The sequence below is a fragment of the Euprymna scolopes genome, chromosome 9, assembly GCF_053919585.1.
Source record: "Euprymna scolopes isolate OS-2025 chromosome 9, ASM5391958v1, whole genome shotgun sequence".
NCBI classification, from domain to species: Eukaryota; Metazoa; Mollusca; class Cephalopoda; order Sepiida; family Sepiolidae; genus Euprymna; species Euprymna scolopes.
The window spans coordinates 41,675,407-41,694,142 of NC_136490.1; positions in this window are offsets into that span (position 1 = coordinate 41,675,407).

Sequence of the window (18,736 nt, forward strand, 5' to 3'; positions counted from 1 at the left end):
TTTGTCGATTATTTGACCTAGATATTTAATTTTTTTCATAAAAAAATCGCATTTTTCTGGGCTCAATTTAAAACCAAATTCCTGTATTCTTTTGAATACTTCTTTTACATGCTTCTTATGATCTTGCAAATTTTCACTTTTAATTAGGATATCGTCAAGGTAGGCCATTGAAAATTCCAACCCTGCCAGCATCGTGTCCATAATTTGCTGGAAAATAGCAGGAGCAACCTTTAATCCAAAAGGAAGCCTCTTTAGCTTAAAAATGCCCTTATGAGTATTTATGCCTAAGTATTTGGAGCATTCATCGCTGATCTTAATTTGCAAGTAAGCATCTGAGAGGTCTATCTTAGAAAAAATTTTTCCTCCGTTAAGCTTAGAGAACAGATCTTCTGCGGACGGAAGGGGATAATTATGGTCCAATAGACAGTCATTTAAACCCGTTGAAAAATCTCCACAGACCCTTATTCTGTTATTTTTTTTCTTTACATACACGGTTGGACTTGCCCAATCTGTGTGGTTAACTTTTTCAATGACTTCCAGTTGTTGAAGTCTATCCAACTCTTTTTCGATTGCGTCCATCGCTGAAAAAGGCACATTCCTTTTAGGTTTGAATACTGGAGTGGCATTTTTCTTTAATTCAAATTTTGCCTCTGTCTTAATACAGAGTCCTAGTCCTTCGGCAAAAACATTGGGAAATTCAGTTTTCAAATCCTTCAGGAAGTCTTCCCTTTGGTTTGCTTTTTCTGCAGTTAAAACGTTACAAAACGAATTTATGGGTTTCTCCCATAAATTAAACAGGACAATCCAATCTACCCCAAACAGGCATGTATTCTTTCCTGGTACGACGTACACTTTGGATTTATGAGTCTGGTTAGCGAATGTCACTTTGCATTTTAATTCTCCCTTGAACTCTAATCTTTTGCCGCACACACTTCTCGCCGTCTTTCTGGTTTTCGTTAATTCAGGTCGACCTATCCTTTTCCATATATCTTCATTTATAATACTAATATCTGCACCGCTATCCAGAAGCAATGTAACCAGATGTCCATTTATCCGAACATCAACATATTTCCGTCTTTCGCAGCTTTTTTCTTTATTCATGCGAAGCGTATTTACATTATCGGTCCCTTGTCTTTTCTTCTGGGCACAGTATGTTCCCTTGTGACCTCTGAGACCACATTCATAACATATTTTGTTCCTAAACCAGCAGGTCTTATTGTTGTGTCTTAAACTACCACAACATTTACACTTTAGCTTTGGGTCTTTGTATCCTTTAAGGATCCTGTGTTCTTGGAACCTGGACTTTCTTGTGGTCCCTTGCCTTTTTACTTGCTGCACCTTAAAAATATTTTTCTCTTCAATGCGAGTGTTGTCTTTCTTTATGTTAATCAGACGTTGACACTCTTCAGTGACTTTTTGCAATGTTATGTTAGGATCCGCCTCCATAATTGTTAGGATCCGTGAACGTATATCTTTGTCCCTTGGTGCTGTGAGACCTTGTACAAAGATTAACATTTAAATTGGTCTGCGGAAATTTCATTCAATTTAAATGATTCGCATAAACAGTTCACAGTGCAAGCATATTCTAGATAGTCTTCAGCTTCTGCCTTCTGAATGTTCAAACATTTGTATCTAGAGTGAAATAGGCTATCCCTTTTATCAAATATTTTCGACAAGGTACTAATTGTTTCCTCGAACAAAACCTCCTCCGGTTTTTTTGGTAGAATTAGATTTGCATACTTGGTGTTTTCATCAGTACCCAGTTTTTGTAGTAGCAGGGTAACTTTTTCCTCATCGGTCCAGTCTAAACATCTTTTCGTAAAAATTGTTTCGTATCTTCTGTAGTATGCAGGGAAAGTAACACCAGTATCCGGGGAGTAACGAAATTCCGTTAGTGAATTTGAAATACCCTCGGCAGAAAAATTAGTCTTCTTCCCGGTCGACGTTAGAATTAGCTTTTCTAAATTCTTTTGCTGTGTCGACATTTGTCGTTGTAGTATGTTTGTTTGTTCTTGTTGTGCCTCTAAAGTTTTTTGTGTTCTTTCTTGTTGTTGTTGCAGCTGTTGCTGTAGCTGTTGTTGTTGAATTTGTTGTTGTTGTTGTTGTTGCGCTAAAAATTGTTGAGTCATTTTTGTCTGTTCCTGGATGCTAAGGGCTAGAGCCTTAGTTAACTCTGCTAATTGTTCCATGTTAGCTTCTAGTACAAAAATGTCTTTTCGAATTCTACACAATAATTCCAAAGAAAAATCGTAAATTTACGTATATCGTAAATTAGTAGCAATATGCAGACACAACACGTTTCAACAAAGTTCATCCATAGTAATTCAACAGGCTTTGTAAAATAATTCTTTTTTTTTTTTTTTTTTTTTTTTTTTTCAACAACGTAAGTTCATACACAAAATATTTCTTACTTCCCACGACAAATAGTTCCAATTATTTATATAAAGGCAATAACAAACAATTAATTTTCCAAAAAAAAAAAAAATATATGGCTGCCGTTCCCACGTGGCATAAAATGGTACAATAGTCGTTGTATTTATATTTTTTCTTTCGAAACTCGTAATCCTTTAGTGTAGTTTCGAATTCAACTTGCGACCATTTTTTTTTTTTTTTTTTTTTTTTTTTTACTTGTCAAAATAAATATAAATTCCACTTTACCTTGAACATGTATCTATAATTTCTTGTGAGTTCTTTACGAAGAAAAATCCGTACTTTTCGCTACTTTAGGTAGGAAAAATTTTTAAATTCATTGACGCACGTGGTCAAAAATCCTTGTGTAGTTTGTTTTTTTCGTAAAACAAAAAATCCTTGCATTGTACACAGTCCTTGGTACGGTAATTTATCTCTGTTAAGAGAAAGAACATCCTTTCGTCGCCATTGTTATATTCCTAAATACTTAGGAAATAAAGACAAACGTGAGTTACACCGAGTGGTATGTGTAATGGGGTTTATTTATAATACAGAAACGTAAGGCTGCTCGCCTAAGGTAAATAGAAGTACATAGTAACAAGTATGGGGAAGAAAGTCTGATAATCAACACGTAAGACTATCCGTCTTACTGCGACTGCTTGTCTGCCGCTGTCTGCCGCTGTCTGCCAAACAGTCCAATATATATATACAGTTTGTAACCGGTGTATAGCCAGTTATGTTCCTTCACAACAGATTGTAAATTAATTAAGCGTAAAGGAAATGTATACTAACTGAAATGGACGAACTATAAATAATATTTCTGAATAGTACAATTATAAACAATTATATTGTACCTATTTACTATGCCTCCCTACGGGACAGAGTTAGACACCAGGGTCGTTTTTTAACGTGGATAAAAGGTACAAAAATAAAAATTGTCTCAGTCGTGAAGGATTTCTCCTCCACCGAAAGAGAACAAGAAAATGAAGTGCAGCATCTGAAGAACAGATACTACACTTTGATCTTGACCAAAAGGAATGAATAAAAGCGACCTACGTGTGACTCATTACTTCCGGGTGTAAACGTCACAATCTAAAAGTAATAATTAAAAAAAAAAGTAAATGTAAAATAAATGTAATACCAACTTAGGTTAACTAAGTAAACAGTACAATTAAAACAGTTCTATTAAAACAAATAATTACTAAGATCTAGGTAATTGTTAGTCTCATTGTTATGGTTTTAAAGAAAAAAATGTGTAAAAAAAGTTCTGCTTTTGTGAGTACGTGTATTTCTTTTAAATTACATAACCTTTTTATTTTATTAATTATATCTCTTTTAAATTTATATATTTTGTTAGTAAACTGGAAGAAATTCAGTTGAATAAAACCTTGTTCGTGTTCTTTACGTTAAACTCATATTTTTATAAAAGGTTCATCCGGTTTAAAGAAAGCGCTAAGTTTAAATAAGACTGGAAATAACTAATTCAATATATAAATAGAAAAATGAAATAAATATAAGCTTTAAGTCTTAAGATAGTAATAATCAAAATGTAATAAATTATTTGTAGTTCAAATCTATGATAAGACAGGCTTTCGAAATAGGCTCGATCAGAAAGATTAAATTGGAACGAAATTATAATCTCCGTGCCATTTTCAAAACAACCCCACAAAAGTAACGATATCCTGCAGTTGGTTAAATGACAATGGTTGTAAGAAAAATGTAAAAGAAAATGCGCTTATCTGTTTATTTTGACCAGTTTTATTTAATTAAAAAAACATTGGCTATAACTGGAAGAGAGCGTTATGTTTTGGGGGTTGTTTAAAAAATAGAATGGAAATAAAGTTAGTTCCGTTTTAATTGTCTTTAATTGCGGCAAGCGCTAACAAAATCGAAAACTCACTGTTTACATTCGAAATGTTAACTTTTATAGGTTTACAGGTTTGCTGACAAGGCTGGGGGTGTTTAATACAATTATTTTACTAAATTGATTTTTTTCATTTAAAAATAAAATTATTTCTTTTTTAATAAAGTTTTATTTTAAAATATTTGTTTTTGTTTATTTATATAAAATTACGATAGTTGAATTGTATTCTTTCAATTATATTGGCAAGTAAAATATAAAAGATTAAAACGGAACGAAATTGAAATTTCCATTACATTTTCAATACAATCCCAAAACATAAAGCTTTCTTTGCCAATGAATTGTTTTGATAATATACGTAAAGTGAAATAAATCGAATATAAAATTAAATGAAAATATATTAAATAATTAAATGTTAAATAGATTTTGTAAATAGTACAGTTGAAATGATTAGAATATTTCCAATATGTAATAAGGTCGAGGTAATTAGTTAAAGAGATTTAATATAATGTGATATGCAAATGAGCATAAGTCATTCGATATGGGGGTGGTTTGTAGACTAGTATATAAAGAAATTAGGCATTGATTCTTATGTCTCCTATAACAGAAACATCCTAAAATGGGTTCTAATGTTTCTCTACCAGGAGAGATCTACCCTCTTACCTCGTTTATATTTCGTTGATGATGGAGATCTGTACACACAGACAGAAACACACGAACCCTATTACTTTATAAAAATATATAGATATATATATATATATATATATATATATATAAATTTTATGTGTACATAATTTTATAACACTTCTGAATAACACCGAAGTAGTGCCATAATTAATCAAATATATATATATAAATATATATATATATTAGTGATGGGACGATTCCAATATATTCCCTTATTCCAATTTAATTACAGATTCCGAACTAAATTCCCGATTCCGATACAATTACTGATTCCAAATCCGATTCTTTATAAACTCTAAATATTTAACTATGAAGTAGTTATTTTTTCATAATTATAGTAAAAACACATGTTAAATGTGAAGATAATTTCTTAGGCGTAAAAATTACACTTGTAAGCGATGACCTATAGATTTTAGGTTTACTATTAGTTAAAAATCAATAAATATTTATTATTTATCATTAATATCAGCAGTGGAAGATTTTGCTTTTAACAGAATTAAATTTTAAAAAATTAAAAGAATCGTTTAATGGCATCGGAAAGTAGGTACTAATTTTTCCGATTCCAATACCCGTAAAAGTTCCGATTTTTTCGATTCTGATTAATCGTCCCAACACTAATATATATATATATATATATATATATATATATATATATATATATATATATATATACATACAATTAATTTTTAAAAAAAGTAAAGTTTAATAACACAATGTTGCATAAGAGTTTGATTTGCATAAAAACATCCGATCTTCAAGGTGAAGACGCTAACCTCAATATCGCTTGAAAAAAATCAACAACAAAAAAAACTACATAAATATATAAACGATAAAAACTAATCGTCTATGGTATCATAACATAATGGATAAGAGGCTGGACTGAAATACATAAGGTCCAGGGTTCGAGTCCTAATAACAGTCAAGTTAGACTGAAGAGGGGGTAGGGCACCGAAACATGTATGTACGTAGATTACTGCTTTAAAAATAAATAAATAAATAAATGAAAATATTATTTGTTTACGTTCAAAATAAGAAATGGGCAATTTCTAAAAAAACATTCGATCTTTAAGGTGAAGACGCTAACCTCAATATCGGTTAAAAAAAATCAACAACAAAAAAACTATATATATATATATATATATATATATATATATATATATATATATATATATATAAAACAGATGAAGTATTTAGTTTTTATTCTTCTCACAGGTTTTAGACACACACACACACAAAGTGGCTTTATGATAGTAGAGCTTTTTTATATAATCTTAGAAGGTTATAAATCCTTTCAAACTATATCAAAGGAAAAAGAAACACACTGCCCAAAGTTTTTTTTTTTACGTCGACATCACTGCCCCCCCCCCCTCAAAACAAAAAAAAGATCTCTATTTGAAAACAACCTGTGGTGTTTCTTGGAAACTGAGTGACAAGTCTCCCCAGATTTCCAGTACTCTCCACCTCTTTTGATAGTATTTGCAAATAGTTTCTCAGCTTATGTGTCCTTTTCGCATCCATGTCCAAGTGTTTTCACTATTTTCATCTTTTGTCATCCTTATGAATCTTCCGTGTAGTTGTTTCTCTTCTCATTTTTCTTTTCTTATTTTATCCTTTGTCTCTCTGTTTTCTGTTTTATTGATGTTTTCCACGTCTTTCACTGCCATGATTATTCTTTCAGTGTTTTGTCATGATGTATTTTTCTAGTTCTTTTTTGGTGCAATGCATACAGTCTTCTATGCAGACCAGTCCCCTCCCACCGTCTTTATTTTCACATAGACTCGGTGAACATCGTCCTTCAGGTGTAGTGCGTTGTGCATGGTCATGAGTTTCCTGGTCTTCTAATTGAGTGTGTATTATTATTATTATTATTATTGTTGTCGTTGTCGTCGTCATCATCATCATCATCATCATCATCATCATCATCATCATCATCATCATCATCATCATCATCATCATCATCGAAGTCAAGGAACTTATTATATCACAATCTTTCCAAAAATTCCAAAATTAATGCTTCCTATTATTTATTCCACTTAAAAGGTAAAGTTCAAAGGATCATATACATTTGAATTAATAAATTTACATCCACCTTATAATATATAATCGACTACTGGCAGAACGATTCAAACCCTGGACCGGAATTACTTCACTTCAACATTCTTAGCCAGTTGGTCGTTGTGATAGTCATATTTTAAATGCAAGAAAAATAAAATTTATATTTTATTCATAAATATAGTGAATTTCCAAAAGTGTTTGATAAGAGCATAATATGGAGAGACAAACATAAACAGAAGCTGATGAGAGTCTGACATAGGACACATACTGCATGTCGCCTTTGTATAATTTTTAAAACCGATGGTACTGTTGTTGTCTTGATCTTCTGTAATATATATATATATATATATATATATATACACATATATATATACATATATATATACAGGGTGACACTCCCCCTCCCCCCAAAAAAACAGAGGGCATTAAATTATTTTTCTGAGAATTTTACAGTCAAGGTAGAAAAAAAAAGGCCAAAGACTCTAGGGTTTTGATGTGATGTTTGGAATATAATAAACTAGTTATGACCAAAGTTTCATTTCATTCGGACAAAACACTAAGAAACGGGGCCTAATTAGAGTTGGGGCCCGTTTTTTTTTTAGGGGGGGGTCACCCTGTATATATATATATATATATATATAATTAAATAATATATATAATATATAATTAAATAATATATATATATATATATATATATATATATATATATATATATATATACGGCATAATCACATGGACACACTGGTTCTCGTCGGATCACCGAAGTTAAGAAACGTTGAGCCTGGCCAGTACCAGATGGGGGCCCATTGTGGAATTCTAGGCGCTGTATGTGCTTTCCGCTTATCTCGGCATTGTTTCCAGTCGTCCTGAACCTCCACTTGCCATTGGTATTCAACAATGTCGATTCAGGAGGGGTGTGGTTGGAGATTGCGCAACTCTTGCCACAAAAATTTCCCACGCAGGCACCCTAACCGTGGGTATCCATAGTCTGTCAAGACTGAAGGAAGCCTTTATATATATATATATATATATATATATATATATATATATATATATATATATATATATATAATTATTCTTTATACCTACAGAGACTAGTGTTTCATATTTACACAATCATCAGTCATGAGATCCTTTTGCTCCATTTGCTAATCCTTAACCATCAGGGCCACAGAGCAATTGCCACAGGAATGAAAGGAACTAAGAACTATTAAATGCCAAACTCGGGTTAATACATTATGACATTCTAAAATATTTGCACGAGCGGAAGTCGCGCACATTGCATAAACGCTAGTTGACTGTTTTAGTTATAATTTCCCCATACCCATCCTTAAGTATTCTTAAAGAAGTTTGATAATTATAATTAAATAATAATTATTCGTTATACCTACAGACACTAGTGTTTCATGCTTATGCATTCATAAGTGTAGGGGTAAAAATTTCTGCCAGTCATGAGATCTGAATCCAGCCACAAAGTCAAGTTACATGCTTTACGAAAATGTGTTAGGCAGTAAAAAATTAATTGTTATTGAAAGAGTGATATAAAACCGGATTTCTTTGATAAAAATAGATTTTTCTTTTTTTTTCTTCTGAAAGCTTGTTTGGTTTTAAGTATAAAACTATAGCGTTCATGTGTACAGCATCATTGTTCATACTTAACTATTTGATGAATAATCATGTTACATCTTTTTATTGCCAGTTCATTGTGTTCAAATAAGATTCTTTGTTTTGACGATTCATCTATGTTTTTGGCAGTGGCCTGCAAAACCCAAGGCTGAAGGCACAGGATCTTGCACAATAGAGGCACTGAAATCCTGTAGTTTGTATCACTGTTGGTGATGCTCTATGGTGGCGCTGATCTCTGGCAGCAATAAACCTCTGGCGACGAGCATCCTTAAAGGTGACGGTAGCTTTGTAGACGATGGCTTGCCAGTTTGATCGATCACTGACACAGTCTTCAAATTCCTTTCAAGTTCACACCACCGTAAATCAGACTTGACCGGGTCATTGTAGCTTTATTTTTGGATAACCATGGTTTCTCTTTCTTTTTTGAAGTTCTCTGTACAACAAGCGCCTTGGTATGCAGTATTCTTCCATACCGATGATATGACCTATCCATCACAGTTAGGCCTTGATGAGCATACACTCTATGTTTTATAATTTGGCTTGATCTTAGACCTCAAGAGTAATAATCTTAGTCTTGCCAAGAGATTCCAAGGACCGTACGTAGAGCATGCATGTGGAATTTCTTCCATTTTTTATGCGTTTACTGTACAGTGTCCATGTCTGACATCCATGGAGAAGAGAAAGGAGGACCACTGCATTATACACTTTCAGTATGTTGTGCTGACTGAGCACTTTGTTTTGGTGTCTTCCTAAAGTTCGGCTGGCTTTGCTAATCCATGCATAGATTGCTTTGTCCAAAAAGACATGAGGGGAAATGGTGTTTTCTAGATATTAAAAGTGTTTCACATTCTTCAGCTGAGTGTTGTTAATGAAAAATGGTTAGGGGGGGGGGTTACTTTTGGTGCAAGATGACAAAACACCTCAGTTTTACTAATGCTGATTCTTACTTGGTGTAAGACAGCATGCAAGTAAACACAGTATTGCTGCTAGTATGCAGTCTTGCTTCACTTCATTGCTGGATATGAGAGCAGTACTCCGTCGGAGGAGACTGGCGCATTGGCGGCAGTGAGATTATAGTCTGGGTAAATATGAGTTCCATAGCTATGGGAGTGGCATTGGAGGCAAGCGGAAATGTGATTGAAGATGTGTGTTGACCAAGATCAGGTATCCAATGTTAATGTAGACATTGGTTACTTCCCTTGCTTCAGTTACATGGTTACCTCCCTTGCTTGTGGTGATATAAATAGGAGTCGGCCATCTTGGTTTAGTCAGTTCGTTCGTACAGTTTAGACAGACTACAAGTGTCTCAACAAATGGTAGCAGAGATATCCCTCTGTGTGCGACAAAACGAAAAAAAAAAAAAAAAAAAAATTTTTTTTTTTTTGTACAGCTTGTCTGTAGCACTAGACAGATCGGATATCGGATATGGCAACTTCGAACAAACAACCTCCATTGTTGGAGGGGGAGGATGTTTATGAGAACTGGAAACAAGACGTTGAAATGTGGTCGTTGTTCACGGATCTTTCTGAGGAAAAAAAAGGGCCAGCAGTGTTTTTGACGCTACCACCGAATATTAGAGAATGTGTCCGTGAATTGCCAACAAGTGACATCGGCGGACGAGATGGCTTGAAGATCTTAATAAAGAAACTGGATGACATATATTTAAAGGATGAACACACGCGCGCTTGCATGACTTTTAAGGAATTTTACACTTATAAAAGACCGTCAGGTACCAGTATAAATGACTTTCTTGTTCGTTATGAGTTTTTGTACCAAAGATTAAAAAAATTCTACATTATTCTACCGGAAGGAGTGCAAGCTTTTCTTGTTTTGAACGCGGTTAACATATCGGAAGAGAACGAAAAATTAGCGCGGACAACGTGTTCTGTTTTTACGTATCAAAACATGAAGGAATCGATAAAGAAAGTATTTGGTGACATTTATCGTGATGAAAATGTACCGGCAGTGAAATCAGAGCCCGAAATCGTCAATTATAATTATTCTAAACCGGGTAACAACAAAAGGCGTTTTCGTCGAGGACAATCTAATCCATGTGACCGAAGTGGAAACGTGTTGTTGTGTTACAAATGTCAGTCTCCGAACCATCTAATTAGAGAGTGTCCTAGAAATACGCCCAGGTTTACGGAAGCGACAGAACAAATACACATTACGTTGTTCATTCAAGAAAATATTTATTTGAACAGTACAAATGAAAAAATCTCAAATCTTGTAAAGGAAACATTTGGAATGGCAGTCTTGGATTCTGCTTGTACTCGCACACTGGCTGGCGAAGTGTGGCTTGATGTTTATTTAGATACTTTAAATGAAAGTGACCTGCAACTAGTGAAGTATACGAACTCAGACCGGAGTTTTTGTTTTGGTGATGGAGTGGCTGTCACAGCAATTAAAGTTGCTAAATTTCCGGTTACACTCGGAGGTATAAGAGTTTATATCGAAGCAGATATTGTGAAAAACGACTTGCCTCTTCTATTAAGTCACAAATCAATGAAGACAGCAGGAATAGTGCTAGATTTCCGGAAAGATATGTGCTGGATTTTTGATAAATGTATTGAACTAAAGACCACAACTTCAGGGCACTATTGTCTCCCCTTAACAAATAAGTTGTTGGATCATAGTGGTACTAAGAACATTGTATTACATGTTCAGAATTTTGGTCAGTGTTCTTTCACAGAAAAAAAAAAAAAAGCAGAAAAACTTCATCGACAGTTTGCTCATGCCTCGAAGGAAAAACTTGTTTCCTTGGTTAAAAAAGTGGCAAATTCAATGACAAGGAATTTATAAAGGCGATTGAGGAGGTTTGTGAAAACTGTCAAATTTGCCTTAGATTTAAAAAAGCTCCACTGCGACCGGTTGTGGGATTGCCTCTTGGCAATAGATTTAATCACACAGTTTGCATGGATTTGAAAGAGTTCATCCACAATGAGGTGTGGATACTACATCTCATTGATGCCACTACCAGGTATTCAGCGGCAACATTGATCAAAACAAAGAAGAAGGAGGAGATCATCAAAAACATCTTTATGATGTGGATTACCTATTTCGGATCTCCTGTTCGTTTTCTGAGTGATAATGGGGGTGAATTCAACAACGAACACTATAGACAGATGAATGAAAAACTCAACATAGAGACCTGTACTACTGCCGCAGAAAGTCCATTCAGCAACGGTACTGTAGAACGTCATAATTTGATAGTTGCAATAGAGGCAATGAAAAAAACAATTGACGATGAGAAGTGTGAACCTGAAATTGCCTTGGCATGGGCTATTTGTGCAAAAAATGCCCTCCTCAATTACTCTGGACACAGTCCAAATGAACTTGTATTCGGTTTCAATGTAAATACACCCTCAATTCTGACAGACCAGTTACCTGCTATGGAGTCCTCTACTACAAGTGACATGGTGAGAAAAAATTTAAATGCTCTCCATAGTGCAAGGAGAAACTTTTTGGAAGCTGAGTCCAGTGAGAGAATTAGGAGAGCTCTCAGGTCTAATGTCAGAACTTATGCTGATGAAGATTATGCTACCGGAGACCAAATCTATTATCGGAGGCAGGGTTTTAAAGGATGGCGTGGTCCAGCAAAAGTGTTAGGCAGAGAAGGCCAGTTTGTCTTAATTAGACATGGCGGAGCATTTTATAGGATGCATCCGTGCCAATTGATGAAAGTGAATAAAAACAACGAAAAAAGAACAAAAAAAGCTGAAATGCTGGGAAACACTACAGAAGGGAAGAATGAATACCTTTCAGTTGAGGAGGAGGAGGAGTTGCAGAATCAAGTGGTAGAAAGTGAAGATATAGACAGAGAAGAAGTTGTTGATAGTTCTACCAGTTTAAGAGATAAGACTGAAAAACCTGGCCGAAATAAGACCATAACTTATAAAATAAATGGAAGTGAGGAGTGGAAGAAAGGAAAGGTTATGTCAGTACAGCCTAAATCAACTGGCAAATATAGTCATTGGATCAATATAGAACCTGAGGATGAAAACGAGGATCAAGTTTGTATCAACTGGAATCATATTGATCATTGGAGAGAAGTGCCCCAATATACTGAACAGGAAAATGTAGTCCTGCTCACCGCTGAACAAGAGCAGTTGAAAGCTGTAATGGATGCCAAGCATAAAGAAATAAAAAACATGAACACCTATGAAGTATTTGAATGTGTGCCATACACAGGTCAAAAAACAATATCCACAAGATGGGTGATTACTGAAAAATTCAAGGATGATCAGAAAACAATGAAAGCTCGCCTTGTAGCACGAGGCTATGAAGAAAATAGTAATCTGAAAACGGACTCCCCAACATGTAGCCGTGAAGCTATGCGAATGGTCATGCTAACCGCATCAATAAAGAATTGGATGCTGCAGACCATAGATTTTACCTCAGCCTTTTTGCAAGGTGGTATTTTAGAGAGAGATGTGTACCTGAGGCCACTATCTGATGTTTGTCCTAAATCTCAAGTGTGGAAATTAAAAAGATGCATCTATGGATTGAATGATGCTCCACGGGCATGGTACAAGAGAGTTACTCAGGCTTTGATTGAATTAAAAGGAGTAGCAAGTGCTTATGATAATGCATTGTTTTTGTGGCATGATATTAAAGGAAATTTGACTAGAATTCTTGCTATGCACGTGGATGATTTTGTTTTCTGTGGAAACACAGAGTTTGAAAGGGATGTGATTGCAACATTGAAAGAAAAATTTAAGGTGGGATCTCATGAAAGTGGAACATTCAAATATGTTGGACTGAATGTTAATCAACAGGAAAATGGGATCACTGTAGAACAAGATCTATATGTATCTTCCATATCTCCAATAGAAATAAGCAAAGGGAGGATACTGAGGAAAAATGATGAACTGAATGAAGAAGAAAAGCATGAGTTGAAGAGACTTGCAGGTCAGATGATGTGGGTTTCAACTCAAACACGCCCTGATATAGCTTTTGATGTGTGTAAAATGAGCAACACTGGAAAGCATCCCAAAGTAAAAGCCTTATTTGAGGCGAATAAAGCCTTATCAAAATTGAAATCCAAGAAGGGTTCTATAACATTTCCAAAATTGGGAAAGCCCTCAGATTTACACATTTTGTGTTATACTGATGCCTCTTATGCCAGTCTGGAAGATGGATCTTCACAGGGTGGTTTTGTTGTCTTTATTGGGGGAAGTACTGACAAAATGGCCCCCATGTGTTGGGCGTCAAAAAAATTGGACAGAGTGACAAAAAGCCCATTGGCCTCAGAGACTCTTGCTCTGAATGAAGGAGCTGATGCTGGTGTTTTGACTGCGGTTATGATACAAGAGGTATTTCAGTTATCTAAATTGCCAGACGTTCTCTGCAAGACAGATAATGCATCACTTGTGGAGACATTGAATTCCAACAATCTGGTAAGCGATCGACGATTGAGAATAGATGTAGCAAGGCTGAAGGAAATGAAGAGTAGAGGGGAGATACAGATAGAATGGATCAAGGGTTGTGATCAGGTCTCTGATTGTTTGACCAAGGCAGGAGCTTCGTCTGAGCTTCTAAGGGACTTGTTAAATCAGAAATAAATTATTCACTTGAGGACAGCAGCAATGTTAATGTAGACATTGGTTACCTCCCTTGCTTCAGTTACATGGTTACCTCCCTTGCTTGTGGTGATATAAATAGGAGTCGGCCATCTTGGTTTAGTCAGTTCGTTCGTACAGTTTAGACAGACTACAAGTGTCTCAACATCCAATGTCCATTGTCAAAGCAGACATCCAGATGTGTAGCGAACTCTATACTTTGCCATTTAATCGACCTGCAAGTGTACAAAGAGAACATGAAATCTGCTCTAAAGGCCTACAAAAACAACCAGTCGATCGATCCAGCACCCATTCCCTGGACAAGAAGGAAGCTGAGCACAAAAGACAACTAGAACAGACTGGCGATGGATATAACTCATCACAACAGGGAGAATTTTTTGACGCTTATTGAAAACGTTTCATCTAGGTTTGTAGCATGGTGACTGCTGCGTTGGCAAGAGGCGATCGCCATCATCCTACAGTTAGAAAGTGTCTTCCTTGAGTGAGGCCTACAAGTGGAGATACTGACCGATCATTCCCCTTAAGTAATCCAATTTACCAAATTTGCACTTTGAACGATTACTATGATATTGTCCTTTTGACTGCTGTAAACTCTTTAACCCTTATCCTTGCGTGGCCTCTGGGCCTTGATAAGTGGTTATTCCTTCGTAAAAAAATATTTACATAAAAGGGTATAAAGAGATTTAATATTTTTATGTATCGATTTGTCTTTGTCTCTGTCTATCTCTGTATATCTCTTTCTCTCTCTTTCTGTCTCTCTCTTTTTATATATATATATATATATATATATGTATATATGCATACATATATATGTATTTTACATAGACGGTCGCCACTTATCAAGGCCCGGAGGCCACTCGAGGATAAGGGTTACTGAGTGTACAGTAGTCAATGGGGTAATATAGTAATTGATAGTAGTGGAAATTTGGTAAATTGGATTACTTAAAGGGGTAGTTCATCAAGAATTTGTTTATGTTGGACTTGAAAACAACCAAATTGTAGTCAGATGGAAAACAGGCAAACGGAAGAGTGTTGCACAGACGTGCAATTCTAAGAAAGAAGCATTGTCCATGGAATCTACGTTTTGGTTTAGGCACAGATAAGGAGTGGGGAATAATATAGACAGTGGTTTCAGCTAGACGAATGTTTTCATGAAAGTTTGGCGAGGAGGGACCATAGATTGGAGCTCAGACGAACACTTGCCATGGAAATAATGATAAAAAAGAGACAAGCTTACAACATCTCTTCTGTGAGAAAGAGGTTGCAGGGAAGAGAAAAGGGCATCCTCCTTTAAGCTATGAAATCTATTTTGAACTCTGTTAAGTCAGGATAAGCTGTTTCTAGCAGTTCCTGCCCAGATGTGGCAACAGTACTCCATCATTGGACGGACTTAGCTCTTATATAGGTAGAGAATCGCATCAGCAGTGAGATATCTACTGGATCGATAGAAGGATTCCACCATTTTTCCAGCGACCTTGGCAACAGACTAGATATACATGTTCCATTTCAGCTCAGGAGTAAAGTTCAAACCCAGCAGCTTTTCAAAACATGGAGCCTCCCCAAGACGAGAGCCATTCATTTCAATTGATGCCAGATGGGGACCAGAGCGTTGATGATGTAAAGATAGAAGCTTGGTTTTAGATGCTTTGAAAGTAATCAGCCACATCTTTCCTGATTGTACCACATGCTCAATATCAGAGGAGAGAGAATCAGTGAGAACTTGTTCATTTTAGGCCTTTGATGCGTTGACATAGATGGTAGTGTCATCAGCATAAATGTCTACGAATGATCTAAAGATGTGTTTTTGGAGATCATTGATCAGGAAGAGAGTTGGGCCCAGGATGGACCACTGAGGGACACCAGCATTAATACTGTGAGCTTCTGATTTCTGCCCAAACAACCACTACTCTTATGAACCTATCAGAGAGAAATGATTTAATAATTGAGAAGATATTTCCAGCGATACCGTAGTTGGAAATCTTATGAAGTAGGCTTTTATGCCATATCCTATTAAAGGCCTTTGTTATGTCAAGATCAATTGCTCTAGAAAGGAAGCCTTTGTCGAGAGATTTGCTAATCCTATGAGATATAACCGTAAGCACATCTGCTGTAGATCTAGCTGAACAGAAAACCATATTGCATGTCACTAAGAAGGTTATTTCTGCTGAGGTGATTGACTACTTCTCTATTTAACACAGATTCCACCAACTTACTCATGATGCACAGGAGATTATTAGTCTGTACTGAGAGGGAGATGACCGGTCACCAGAATCCTTAAATACAGGGCATACTGATGAAGTTTTCCAGGGTGTTGGGAAGCAATTCTCTTAAGACAACGCTTAAACAGCTTTGTAAATATGTTAAATATGTGAACTAGTTCTGGTTGAAGCTTTTTCAACACTATAATTGGAATTCCGTCAGGGTTAGTTGCTTTACTGAAATCAAGCAAGGTTCTAAATTAGCTTGACAATATATATATATATATATATATATATATACTAGCAAAGATACCCGTGCTTCGCACGGAGCTTTGTTGCGCACTCGGGTACCAAAATCTGTGGGCACCTTTCCAGTAAGTTGATGTTGTAAGAGCAACGATTGCATAAGGTGATTAACATTTTAACTACCTCTTGTAGTGACTGAAATTCAATCAGGAACTTCACAAAACATTTTCATCAAAAAGGAAGGTTACTTGATGTTACATAGTAAATTTTTCATTGAAGTCATTTTCAACTCTTGCTTAAATTTTATCTTGCACATTCAATACTAAAAACTTACCACAATCAGATCATGTCAGTTTTTCCTCATATCCATTTCTCGAACTTTTCACTAAAGAGCCTCAGTATAAACTACATTTCTGCTGCTTTGATTTGGAGCCAGAATGTAGAGTTTTTCTGAACTTCCTGTCCGGCTGATGGAGACGTAGAACATACCGTGACTGAAGCAGTCTGATGTCAAGTCTACGCCAATGGTGTTAAATGTCTGACCTTGACTTTTGTTTATGCTCATTGCAAAACACACCTTCACAGGAAATTGGAGTCTCCGGAATTTAAATGGAAGTACTGAGTCCGATGGAACTAAGGGGATCCTTGGCAGTAGAACGGTTTCGCCTTTGTAGGGACCACAGGAAATGGTGGCCTCAAGTACATTGGTGTGCAATCTGGTGATAACACATCTGGTTCCGTTTGTTATTTTTGGCGGTTCCAAGGATCGAAGAATCATGATTGGCGATCCAATTTTGAGATTTAAAATGTGTGGAGGCATTCCAGATATCTCCAAAGAGTTTAAAAACTCCACAGGGTAGTGAACAGCTTCATATTCATTAGTAGCTGAATCAACTGACTTGTATTGCTTTGTGTCTCCTGGAAATTCATCCATTATTGAATTGTTCAAATGATTCACATTGCTGTTTAATGGCGAAATAATAGCCCTCTCAGCAAGCCAATCCGGTGATTTTCCATTGTTTTGCAGGTCTGGGTACACTTTGTCTTTCAGTTGCTTCTGATTACCGACACATTTACCAAGCGCAGTTGGAATCTTAATTGTGTCAGGTGAAGAAGTGATAGGAAACTGACCATTACCGATTTGGAGAAGCAATTTTGAGAAGTCTGCTGCAGCTGTGTTATCAGAGATATAGGCTCTCATATTAGTAGTCAGTCTCTTCACTATAACGTGCCTCCAGAGATAGGATTGTTTCAAACTTGCATTGACAATGTTAGCCCTTGTGCCATTTTTAACCACTGGGAGGATTTGACGGAAATCACCGCAAAATAAGGTTGGAATGCCACCCATGGGATTCTTGTTTCCTGTGATGTCTTGCAGTGTTCGGTCAATTGCTTCATAAGCACTCTTGTGCGTCATTGGGGCTTCGTCTACAATGATTGCAGAGGTGTCTCTAATTACATTTGCCAAGGCTGAGTTACCAGTAATTTTGCAAACTGGCTGATCCATTCGATGAGTATCCAAGGGTACTTTAAAAGTGCTGTGAAGAGTGCGGCCACCTTGTAGTAGAGTAGCAGCAATGCCACTGAATGCTGTTGCAAGCACAATCTTTCTCATGGATCTAATCTTTGCAAGGATAAAATTGATTACAAAAGTCTTGCCCGTACCACCTGGAGCATCAAGAAACATCATGTTTTTGTTCATTTCACCTTGTGCTTCTAACATTGCCATGAATGAATTGTAAACTTCTCTTTGAGAATCGGTCAGTTTTTCTTGCATATTTTCTGCTTGTAGGGAAGTTCTTCAAGATTATAAGTAACTTCACGTTGATACTCTCTCGCGAGTCTTTCATCTCTCCCTTGCATTGGTGCAGGTAATCCATAGCTTGCCAATGGTTGACCGCACATAAGGAGAACTTTTTCTTCAATTAGACAAAGAGTTTTATTGTAGATGTCCTCATTAAAATCTGCTTCTGGATTGTTAACTTCTTGCCTGTATCTGTGAAGAATGTCTTCAGATATTACATCACGAAAAGCCATCCAGATCTCAAGAGGATTTCTTGGCTCACAGGCTG